The sequence below is a fragment of the Lycorma delicatula genome, chromosome 1 (genome assembly GCF_047948215.1).
Source record: "Lycorma delicatula isolate Av1 chromosome 1, ASM4794821v1, whole genome shotgun sequence".
NCBI classification, from domain to species: domain Eukaryota; kingdom Metazoa; phylum Arthropoda; class Insecta; order Hemiptera; family Fulgoridae; genus Lycorma; species Lycorma delicatula.
In genome coordinates this window covers 302,459,453-302,472,223 of record NC_134455.1, presented here as the reverse complement: position 1 = coordinate 302,472,223, position 12,771 = coordinate 302,459,453, and the positions used below count along the sequence as shown (strand labels likewise).

The window sequence follows — 12,771 nt, the reverse complement described above, 5'->3', positions numbered from 1 at the left end:
CACCCAGCATCAAAACTCCGCACTCGTGTCATGTTGCTATTCCTCTTAGCCGCATTAAATACAGAAGTAGCACAGTGAGATGGCAAGGAGAGGTTAATATTATCATCACCACAACGAGGTCTAACTGGATCAGGAATAAGGTTAGCAGGCGAAAGAGAAGAAGAACCAGAGGAAAGAACATCCCTGTGTAAACTTCCACCTTGAACAACCATGCCAGACACGACTACACCTCTTATTTCGCTAATCGAAGACTTCAATTCAGAATTCTCATATCGAAGACGTTTAAGTTCAAACCTTATATCATTAAGTTCAGACTGGAGGGCACGAATTATTTCCAGAACTCCCTCGTCAACAGCAGACCGCAGAGATTGAAGCAAATCCTTATCCGCAATGATATCGCTCTGCTTATAACAGCTATCACAAACCACCTTGGGTGGATTCATTGGAAGACCCGTATCATTCAAAATACATTCAACACCCTTAACAGACAGCATATCTCCCCGAATAGAACCACCAACAGTGCCATTATCAGATTCAACGTTGTGTCCAACAGAAGTGTTATCATCGATAATGACGTGTTTCTTTATGCAAGAGCCACATTTAAAATTCTTGCTCTGAGAATACAATCTAACCTCCTCCGCCGAAAGTCCCAAACATTTTTGATGACACCGAACCGTGCACACCACACAACGAAAATACTTCTGTTTCCCAAAGAAAATCTCATCACATAGAGGACAACGATCCGCGCTGCCCGGCATCGTGAACAACGTATGAACCAGAAAATTAAAGACAATCACTTAAAAGAGGTAAAAGGCCCAGATTTTACACTTCCATACTTTTGCAAAATAATAAAGAGAAATAACAAAAAAAAAAAAAAATAAATAAATTAAAAAAAAATAAATAAATAAATGTAAACAAACAGATAAACAGTCCTCAGCAACCAGAAAAACCCTCAAAATATCGTAAAGAATGTTCTTAATAATAACAATAACAACAATAACAACAACAACAACAATAACAATAATAATAATAATAAATAGTGCTTCACCAGTCTATGCTATCATTAGATAACAAATATTTGAAATAAAATCAATTAATTCCTCTATCCAATTCTTATCACTGAACGAAACAAAATTATTATAGTCGATGGTATCTGAAACCGCCACTGACAGTCAACTATAGACTTTATTGCCAATAAAATATTAGCCGTAAAGCTAAAAAAACTTAATAAAAAGGTAAGTCCGTTTTCCAAAATCAGTCCAAAATAAAAAAAAACAAATCCAATTATATTTCACTTACATGTTTATTGTGAAGTTTGTGTTTTTAAATAAAATGTAAGGGCCCTTTACACCCTTACATATGACGATCCTGATGGAGATAATAATTTCTTTTAAAGAATGTGACGAGGGCTAATGACCTTAGCAGTCGATGCCCGTAAAAATTCAGTTAAAAAAAAAAAAATAAAAATAATAATAATAATAACCTGTTCACCTCGGTTTGCAAATGGTTATCATTGTCCATTACTTGTTAGGACAACTGTTCTATGGTTACATAGGATTTAGATTTATTGCAATTAACGGTATTTTATTTTCAATTAGTTTGAGTACCTCGTAACTGTTATAAATTATTTGGTTGATATAAATTACTGAGGTATTATTTTGTGATATCTACTATAATTTAATCTCAGTGCTTTCTGCGTAATAGTCTATCTGAAATTGATGCTACCAAATACCAAACGGTAATTAGAATAAAAACTTAAGGTGAATTTTTTTTTAGAATAGCATATAAAAGAAAATAATAAACAATAGAAACATGAATAAATTAAAAATAATAAAAATAGAATAGTTATTATAGGTTAATATTTAATTGAATATATCCATACTTTTACCTAAAAATCTTATGTCTAAGCTGAATATTTATGTACATACACAAAAGTATTAAGATGTACTTAACTATTTAATTATTGATAGTTGTTAACAAAGTGTGTAACGACTTATATTTTTTATAGTATTTATTCTTAATAATTATAGTAGCATCTATGTCTTTCGTCCTGTAAATCCTGTATTCGAATCACAGTTATATTTGATATTTTCCACAGGCTACAAAGATTCATCTCTTATCAGAGGCTGTAATTTACTTGAAATTTCTTCAAACAAAAATAATAATAAATAATTAAAATTAGCAAGTCTTACTGTTTGTTTATAATGTGATGTATAATTTTACAAATGAAACGGCCAACAAAAGTACTTACGTATTCGTAAAATATTAAGTTGGCTGTGCCCGGTATATTTTCTTATATAAATATAGTTAGATTACTTTTATTAAATAACTGTGAAAAGTTTTGAAATAATTTCGTTGAATATTTTACTTTCTGATATTTTACCTTTTGTAGCCTATCCTTAAAAAGTCAATATCATATTTAATTATAATTATAATATCGTATATTATAATTTTAGAAAAAAGTAATTCTAGTGACTACAGCAGAAGAATTAATATGAGTTACAAGTTTTAGATTAAAGTACTTAGAAAAGGTAATAACGTATTGTTATAAAAAATGTTAAATTATTATGATGTAAGAACATAAGTTTAAAAAACTTATTTTGTAAAGGTACCACAAGGGTTTCAAAATATTTTAAAAGAAAGTTAATCACAATAACTAAGAACCAGTTTGGGACTTTGGGAATTGAAATTCAGATTATTGCGTAAGAGCTTTATTGTCTATTTCTTTTGGTTATAAAAATTATTCGTAATCTGCCTCACCTCTCACTTAGTACAGTTGATAATGTTTTGTATTTTCCTTTGTATAAGTTAGTATAGAAAATGAAGAGAAATAACAGATGCGTCATGAAATTATCAAATTTTGTTGAAAAAAAATCAATTAAGTCACTTTAAATAAGCAATATGACAGTAAAGATAAATAAAAATAAAATACACGGTAAATTATCAGATAAACTTTTTTTAATCTTTTTCACAATTTTTATTTGTATTTAAAAGTGTCGTCCCGTACACTGGGACTATAGAGGCAGTCGGGGAATAATAATAAATGACTTAGTTATTCTGAATTTTATCTTAATTGAAAAAATGTCATTGCAAAAGTAGCTTCAAATTCCGGCACTTCAGAAAATCTATTTAAAAACTTTGGATGGGCTTATACTCACGCACCAAAAAATTCAGTTTAATTTTCATTAATCCTAACAAAGAAAAAAAATATGTTAACAGAAATTAGTCATCAATCCCTATACGTTACTATCCAGATAAAAACATAATAATAAAAACAAATAATATAAATTAAGTTTTCATTTTATTAAATAACTAACAATTTCTTAATCTAATTAATCTAAAAATTTCATGTTGAGAGAATTATTTATTTTATACATATACAATATAAACCTTATTGTTATTCTTGTTTTAAATTCTTTTATTTTATAGTAACGTAAAACTCATTCACCTTTTATTTGTTTGTTCTCTTGAAACTCTGTATAAAACCGCTTGATACTTCAAGTTTACAAAGAAATTTTTTATCCATTTTGATACAAGCCCGAGTATACACAGTATTTTTCTGCATTAATAAGACGTTATTTTAAAGTAATATAGGTTTTTCCATCGGCAGTAATTTTATTATAAATTATCAGAAGCGTATTCGAAATGAATAATGTATATTATAATTTTTAAAACACATTTTGCTGCTGGCTTTATTAATTAATTATTTCCTTTTGTATGCAGCTTTTCATGTGTTTTTTTTTTATATAAAATCTTTTTTGTATTAAAATGTATCAAAATGTATTTTTGTATTTCTTCATTGGAATTTTTTCCGAGTTCCTATATTAATTAAAATGATTTTATTATTCATTATTTTGATTTTAATGATACGATTATATCTTTTATGCTTACTATATACTTTATTATATCTTTTAGATATGATTATACATTTTATACGCGTATTTTGTTAATCTACAACTGTCTGATTTTTTGATATAAAAAAGAGCGATTTATTGTTATTTACCTAAAATGTTTTTATGTAGAACTTTTTTAATCTGTTATCATTTAATATTACTGTAAGCATTGATACTGAAAAGAGTGAATTATAGTGGAAAAAGTTATAGTAGGAATTTAGAATTGTGTAGCTATCCACTTAGTTCTACTAAGTTTTCGGGAGGTATTTCTGCCGATCAACTGTAATGTGACTAGTATGACATAAACATAAACATCAGATTTTTTCTTTTTTTTTGTACAGTGAAGCGAAGAGGATAAATTTGTTGATCGTAGTAGAGATAGCGGTACAAATAGAAATAAATTTCTTTCATATTTAGTTTCAGATCGCGTAGCAAGCTTGCGTGTGATTCTAGCAATGCTCGGACCCACTACTTAGTTCACTCTGTGTAAGAATCAAAGACCATGTATTTGAAATCGACCAGCTGAAAGACTAAAAATTATCCACATTTCTACACTATTATTAGTTCACTAATAATACTAGAAATATAGATCTACAATTCGGAGTTCAGCTCTGATTTTTTTCTAAAAAGAAATAAGCTCTCAATATAATTTCGAGATTGTAACAGAAGGTTAGGAATTAAATAATTAATTAGCCCAATTATTAAAATATACAAAATGTTATGTTCAAAATATAAACATTTAAATAAAAGCAACAAAAAAGATTTCGAATCTTTTAAAATTTTCAGGCACCTCATATCAATGAAGATATTTTTATTGATTATAATTATTGTCAAAATAAAATTTAGGGATCAAAATTATAAAATTTAAATGAAAAAATTATTTATTTTGGATGCTATCTTACTCTATGGGGACAATTTAGTAAATATTTTTATAAAGTGATATTTAACAAAAATAAAAAAAATAATTAATAAATTTAAAAAATTGATTTGTCAACACATGAATTCCGTGGCCTATTAAATTACATTTACACATTCTTTTAAAATGAAAAGTACATAAAATTTTATTTCATTAAAAACTGATTTTTTTTTATTTGTTTTTTTTTGTTAATATTGAATGTTATTTATGGTAAAAATTGTGTACAACGAGAGGTAATAAATCAATATATTATATTGATATTATATTATATGAATATTATTATATTGATATTATATTACATTATATTATAAATCAATATATTATATTATTATCAATATATTTAAATAAAAGAAGAATTTAAAAAAAGAGATGAAGTCTGATTCGAACCGATGTCCATAAGATCCAAATATTTCATTAATTAAAATTTTATTTGGCTATAACTCTGGAACCAGTGAAAATAAGTACCACTTATTACATATCGTTAAAAATCTCTCAACGAGGGCTAATAAAAAGTCCAAAATTGGGGATTTCGGGCTTTTTTTAATACTTTTGGTTCAGTCGATTGCAATCAAAATGGGAGGTGCACAACTAGATGTTACAACAGTCCTAAATCCAAAATTTCAACATCCTACTACTAATAGATTTTGAGTTATGCTAGATACATACCTACAGACGTCATGCCGAAACTAGTCAAAATAGATTCAGAGATGGTCAAAATGGATATTTCCGTTGAAATCTGAAAATCTAAATTTTTCGCGATCACAATACTTTCTTTACTTCCTACAAGGAAGTAAAAAGAATTGTTTAAAAATATTGAAAAAATAATGTATAACTTTTATGATAGTAATGTAAATTGGTTCTTATTTTGGGTCTAGGATATGTTACGACCAAAACTTCTTAAATTTTAGTTACCCTTAAAGTGACATAGAAAAACTGAAAAAATAAAAAATTAGAATTAAAAGAGTTTTAAATTTGGAAATTTAATATAAAATAAATATTAAAATTAAAGGCAGCAAAAAAACATAAGGCAGAATATTACTTTTTTAGATAGGGGATAAATTAAAAAATAAAATTCTAAAATATTAATGCAAGTTAATTTTTTTTTAATAATAAATTTTAAAAAGTTACAACAAAAAATACGGATATTATATTTTTAGAGATGGGGAATAAAATTTTAAAAAAAATTTCTAAAATAAAATTTCATATACAGGTTAAGCATAACAAATTTTCTTAAGTAAAGTTTTATCTAAATTTAATACCTCCTTCAATAAAGGCTAAAACAAGAACGGAAAGATTAACCAACTTGGTTGGTCTAGTGATGAACGCGTCTTCCCAAATCGGCTGATTTGGAAGTCGAGAGTTCCAGCAATCAAGTCCTAGAAAAGACTTTTATTCAAATTTCAGTACTAAATAGTGAATACCGGTGTTTTATGCTGGTTGGGTTTCAATTAACCACACATTCAGGATTGGTCAAACTAAGACTGTACAAGATACGCTTCATCTACACCCATACATATCATCCTCAGTCATCCTCTGAAATAATACCTGAATGGTAATTCCCGGAGGCTAAACAGGAAAAAGAAAGAAAGGACGGAAAGATTTTCAAAAAACCTTTTCTGTATTTATGTGTGGATTTTATAATTTTTTGAAATTTGTAGATATTCTTTGATAGCTTTGAATATGATATATCTTTATCATTTTTATCAAACTTAACAATAGATCTTTTTCTCTGTAATTCAACCCTTAAAACACGAGAAAGTTTTTATTATGCTTATAATTTTTCTTCCTTTTACGAAGTAAATTAAGTATTGCGTTGGCAAAAAATTTCACTTTTAGATTTCAACGGAAATATTCATTTTGAACATCCCTGAATCCATTTTGACTAGTTTCGGCGTGACATCTGTACATACGTATGTATCTCGCATAATTCAAAAACGATTAGCCGTAGTACGTTGAAATTTTGGTTTTAGGACTGTTGTAACATCTAGTTGTGCACCTTCCCTTTTGATTGCAATCGACTGAGTCAAAATTGTCCAAAAAAGCCCAAAATACAAAACACTTGGATTTTAGAATTTTTCTTAACTGCAGTAATAAGCCCTCATTGAGAGCTTTTCAACGATATTCATAAGTGGTACTTATTTTCATTGATTCCAGAGTTATAGCTAAGTGAAATTTTTATTAATGAAATATTTGGATCTTAGAATGGGAAGGCAAATCGGTTCGAATCAGACTTCATCTCCTTTTTATTTAAAATTTTTTTTTTAAATTTAAATATACTGATTTATTAATAATTATTAATCTCCGATTGTAAAAATTATTACTGAATAATAATTTAATAATAACAATAAAAAAAAAAAATAGGAAAAAATATCGGTATTAATGAAATAAAATTTTATGTACTTTTTATTTTAAAATAATTTGGATGTGTAATTTAATAGGCTTACAAGGATGTTATGTGGTGCCTTTATCAGATTTTTAATAAATTACCATGGTATTAGAAGATCTTCCCACCAACTTATTTACAATAAAAAAAAGTTTCTTTTAATTTTATATACAATAAAAAAGGGTAAAATAATTTATTTCTTTAATCTATTCCCGTCCTTACTGAAATACACGCAAAGCAATCATTGTAAAAGTGATGCACGTATAGCACCTTTGAGAAAAATAATACTAGTCATATAATTAAATCACTTGTCTGCTGTAGTATTTACTGACAAGTAAATTGTCAGTTTCTAAGGCTGAGTACCATACTATTTGTATTTTAGAGAATTTGGAATGCTGATAAACAGCAACATAATATCAGTGAAGAAGGCAACGAAACACCACTGAACTCCTCATTTCCGCAAGAGTGAGACGCTTAGTACTCCTGTAAACGTGTAAATGAATATACTATTTTCGTGAGGGATTAATGTTTCGTAATAAGTCAATTTAAACCGTTACTTTATAATATCCATCCTAGATAGATCTTAACGTATTAAAGAGGAATTTGTTCTGTTACTCTTTTATCTGTAATGGTTTTTCTTTGAATTTCTTCTTTTTTTTTCTTCTTACTCTTTACAATTTTTTTAAATCTTGTTTTTTCGTAGTTAATTTTTTCATGAAAACTTACGAACTAATTATATGGTCAATGAAAAAATTTGAAAATATTTAAAATTGTTTTTATAGTAGTTACCAATGCTAATAATGAAACAGTCTCAAGCTACTTTAATGTTTAAAGAAATATTTTCATTTGTAACTTCAAGAAAATTAGTATGAAAAATTAAACAAAAGAAATACGTATTTCTACGTTCCAGAAAGTTTTTATGTTGTCGTTATATTCCATTCTCTTTATTTCATTTTTCTGCATTTCTTTTTCTTATTTTTATCAAGGCAAAAATTTGCCGCCTATTTCGGTTTCTTGCGAGTGACATTTTTTCATGCCATCATTTTTTTAAAAATAAAATAAAATTTAAAGATAACATGGATTTCCGCGCAACCGCCAAACAGAATAAATAATATTTTTATTATTTTAAATATCTATTTTTATTTTATTGTTGGTAGCTGTTTTATTTTTTAATTTGATTACGGCTTGAGAAATTATAAATTTAAAAAAAAAAAAATTAAGAAGTTTTTCTATTCATTGTACGTGCTTTTTAAATATTATTTTTCATTTTTATGAATTTTTAAATTCATTTATATTTTTAAAGCTATTTTTATTTTTAAAATCTACTTTGATTATGAAAATAAATATTATTATTTGAAAACATTAATTATAAATAAAGTAAAACATTTTATTGTCTAATTATTACTATGTTAACACTACCTTTAAATTATATCAAAAATCGTTTAATGTGTTATGAAATATGTAGCCTTCATAATACTTCATTATAGATAACATGCTTATGTAATGCTCATATTTCGTTGTAAAAATATAAATATATAATATGAATTTATCTTTTATTTATAAACCAATTATAAAGATTATTGTGAATATTACAAATAAACTATGTCTAGTAGATAAATTAATATTTTGTTCAGAATTTCCAAACTAGCAGTAATCAGCCAAGTACAGACAGCTTGTTAATATCACTGATCTTGATAATGTAAAGGATGACACAGTGACAACGTTGTTATGCTACACAGTACGGAACATGATCGGTCGATATTACAAAACATGACCACCATCGTAACGTCAGTCAGCTCACTGATCTGATCGTAACCTGGTTGAATCCAGGATCTACTGTTATACTACTATTACTATTAGGCTTACTATCTGCGGAAACAAAGTCAGTTCCGTGTCTGGATCAACGGTAATGAAACGTAACCATTCCAACCTACTATCACATTCATAAAACAAACAAGGTTATAAACAACCTCTTTGTTTTACCAATCTGTATCGTACTGAAAATTCAGTTATAACATCGAGTAATTTTGAAGTTAACTTAATAAGTTGCACGGGTTAGAAAAACAAAACACACATACACATACATATGTAGTATATATTTAATATTTAATTATATAAAATAGAAAAAAATTATAAATTTGGTTTGTAACAAAAACAACAATACATCCTATTAATTTAAATTAAGTAAAGAATTTTATTAACTCATTCATGAAAAATAAAAAAACTTTATTTAAAAACTATTTAGCTAAGTCCTAAGAGCTAACCGATAATAATCTCATTTTATTCAGTACTGACGGATTTTTTGCCCAAAGATTAAAAAAAAAATTATTAAATTAATAAATATATTTAAATATAATTTAAATTGAGTTGAGAATTATTTTTAATATATAACATAATATATATTTTTTTAATTTATATAATCGCACCAGCAATTAAAGTCATTAGCGACTTGTCAGTGTAATGTAACTATACCGGTAAATATGTAGTCTTGAACAAAATTAAGACGACCATGTGTGGTTAATTGAAACCCAACCACCATAGAACATAATTGTGTGTATCCACAATCTAGTATTCAAATACGAATAAAAGCAACTATCTTTATCAAGATTTGAACCTGAGAACTTCAACTTTGAAATCAGTTGATTTACGACGATGAGGTTTCCACTAGAACAACCCGGTGGATGAGAAATTTGTTAAATTCGGAATATGTTAAATTTTAATTTGTTAAATCTATGTAACTATCAACAGTAAAATCGAATCTAATAAAAGGGTGAAGAAATAATATTAGCTTGCCGACCGTATATTACAGTTAAATTTTGGACGTACAAATTACAAAGCTTTTCAAGTAACAAGTTTGTTTAATAATAGTAGATCCTGAACAGATATTGTCGTATTCATAAGGAAGATCAAAAGCCTCGAGAAAGGCTAATATCAAATGGAATTTAATCAGATCAGCTGTGTATAGTTGTAAACTATTCAGTTCTAGTAGAAAACCATACAAAAAGCTTTTGATAATATTTAATAGTAACAAAGTGTAAAATATTTAAAATAAAAACATTCAAATGACGTTTGAATTACGCAACTCAATATTCCAGACATTAAATCAAGGTAGTTTTATAATTTAATGTAAAGTTAATAAAACATAGAATTTTAATGTCAAATGAATTCATTTCTATCGGGGAGCTCTTCAAATCAGATGCATATTATCTCTTTTGAATGTAGTTACAATTCTGGGGATTAAGAGTTGAAAATATTAACTGAACCTACCGTTGATTTCATTTAAATAGACTTGATTTTTTTAACAACTTTTCATTTTTTACTTTTTATATAGCCTCATAAGCTTGAAGCTTGTGCGTGGAATAATAGAAATGGAACTTTTGTAGCGTATGAAAAATGCCATACCTGAGCTGGATACGAACCCGGGACCTTGGGATGAAAGGCCGAGACCGCTAAATTAAGATCATGACCGAGGTGGTGACTTTTATATTGATACAGTTTAAAAGAACGACTTTAACAGGTTTTTAGAGCAGGCTTATCATTATAATCATTTATTTTGTTGTCAACATCAGCTAATCTGATCGATGGTAAATAACGTAGGTTTTTAGAATATTTATCGGATATTCATTTAATTTTGTTTAGTTAGATAAAAGTGGAAATATCCATGTGAAATCTTCTAAGATTACGACTGTATTTGACTATTACATAAAACTGAAACTTGGAAAATAATGAATAAAGATGACTTAAAGAATAAGTAACAAAAATACTTTCTGCGATTATGTCACTGATAAGAGAGAATCGTAAAAAAGTAATATTGATTTGTCAGTCAATGCAATGTTCGGTGAGTATGTTGAACGTTAACGATGTTTATGAAAGGTTCATGAATTATATAAATAATTTAATATTTTATATACAAATACTGAAGTGGAGTAGAATTACCAATGAAGTGGATCAGCCAAAAATGCCAGCTGGAGAATAAATGGGAAAGGCCCTCTGCAGAAATGGACCGATAATTCATTAGAAATTTGTGAATTTTAAATTAGTAATTAAATAATATGAACTAGATTTACATAGATTACATTTCTTTAAAATTAGATACAGACAGAGATGCTTAATCCGTATGAATAAATTTAAATAGAATGAATAATTATTATTTCTTCCTTATTTGTCCTGCAAAGTCCCTAAAGGTTGATTTTCGTTAACGGTTGATTTTGTAATTTTAATGAAAATTATTACTTCTTAATTCTAATGATTCATAAGGGTGACCACTTTATGTCGACGATGTTTTAAATGTAAAAAAATGTTTGGATAGGTTTTGGAGTTCATGTCTAAGGATTTATATTTTTACCATAAATTAAATCACTTTAGGAATATATTTTGATTTTTTAATAATATTTTCCTCTACGTCATTCTTAAAATATAAATATATATATATATATATATATATATATATTTGAAGATGATATAAAATGAATCCGGTTAGAGCCTTAAAGATTTTTTCAACACCTTCCTATCACCTAAGTTTGCAAAAAGGAACTATAATATTTGATAGGAATTATAGTAAAAAAAGTATGTGCTATATTTATTTCAAATAACCTGGAATAGAGCAGCAATAAAAATTATGATGTATTACTGTTAAATTAAACGTTTGCTGACGAGTTTAAAATGAGATTGCAACAAAATTGGTAATGAATAACTTATCATTTTGATCATTGATTAATGATCAAACTTTATCACTATTTTATTATAATAAAAAATAGCATAAATTATGGAAGTAGAGGTTTTTTTATTTAATGTGAAATAAAGTAAACTTGTAGTGGTAATGCATTTTTTTTATTAAAATAAATGTGTTTAAAATCATTTCAAAACAAAAATCGAACAAAATGTATAATAATAAAAAATCAAAAAAATCAGTAAATAAGGGTAATACTTACTAACTGTAATCATAAATATTTATAAAAACCTTGAATTTTCTTTAAGATAGGGAAGTTAAAAATTAGTTAAAAATGTTGGATTATTTTATGTTATATTTTATAGATATTTTTGAATCTGAAAACTACCTGGGTGCAACTTTACTACTATGTACGCAACTTTAATAAAGTGACCGCTGGTTTAAAGTCACCAGCAAAAAAAATTATTTCTTCAAAATTTGGGACGTAGCAGTTATCACACTATTAGCAGAAAGACGTGTAAAGAATAAAACAAAATTCCAGAAACCAAATTTACAAGCAATCAAGCAAATATCAGGGCGTATTAGCAAAAAATAAAATTTTTTGAAGGTGAAAAGAAGGTAAATGAAAAATCCGTAGCATCAATGTTACATTACTAGTGGCAAAAGGAAGAAAAAAATACACATGCAAAAATTAAAATAATCTATGGATTGTGCAAGTAGGTGCAGTAAATACAATTTAAAAAGGAACAATGTTTTATTTGTTGTAACAGCTGAGAACATGAGAAGTTGGTTTCTTGAATCCTTTTTTTGGTTTTCCTTTTTTTTTAACCGCCGGAACCACCGTCAGGTATTTTTTCAGAGGATGGGATTAATGTTTTTTAGCGTTTGAAAATGCCATGCCTGAGGGATT

At 27.0% G+C, this 12,771-nt stretch overlaps 1 protein-coding gene across 1 annotated transcript in view; it reads left to right on the top strand.

Moving 5' to 3' along the window:
• Nucleotides 1–12,771, top strand: part of LOC142318336 (uncharacterized) — a 353,802-nt gene that overhangs the window by 151,852 nt on the left and 189,179 nt on the right. The window lies entirely within an intron of this gene.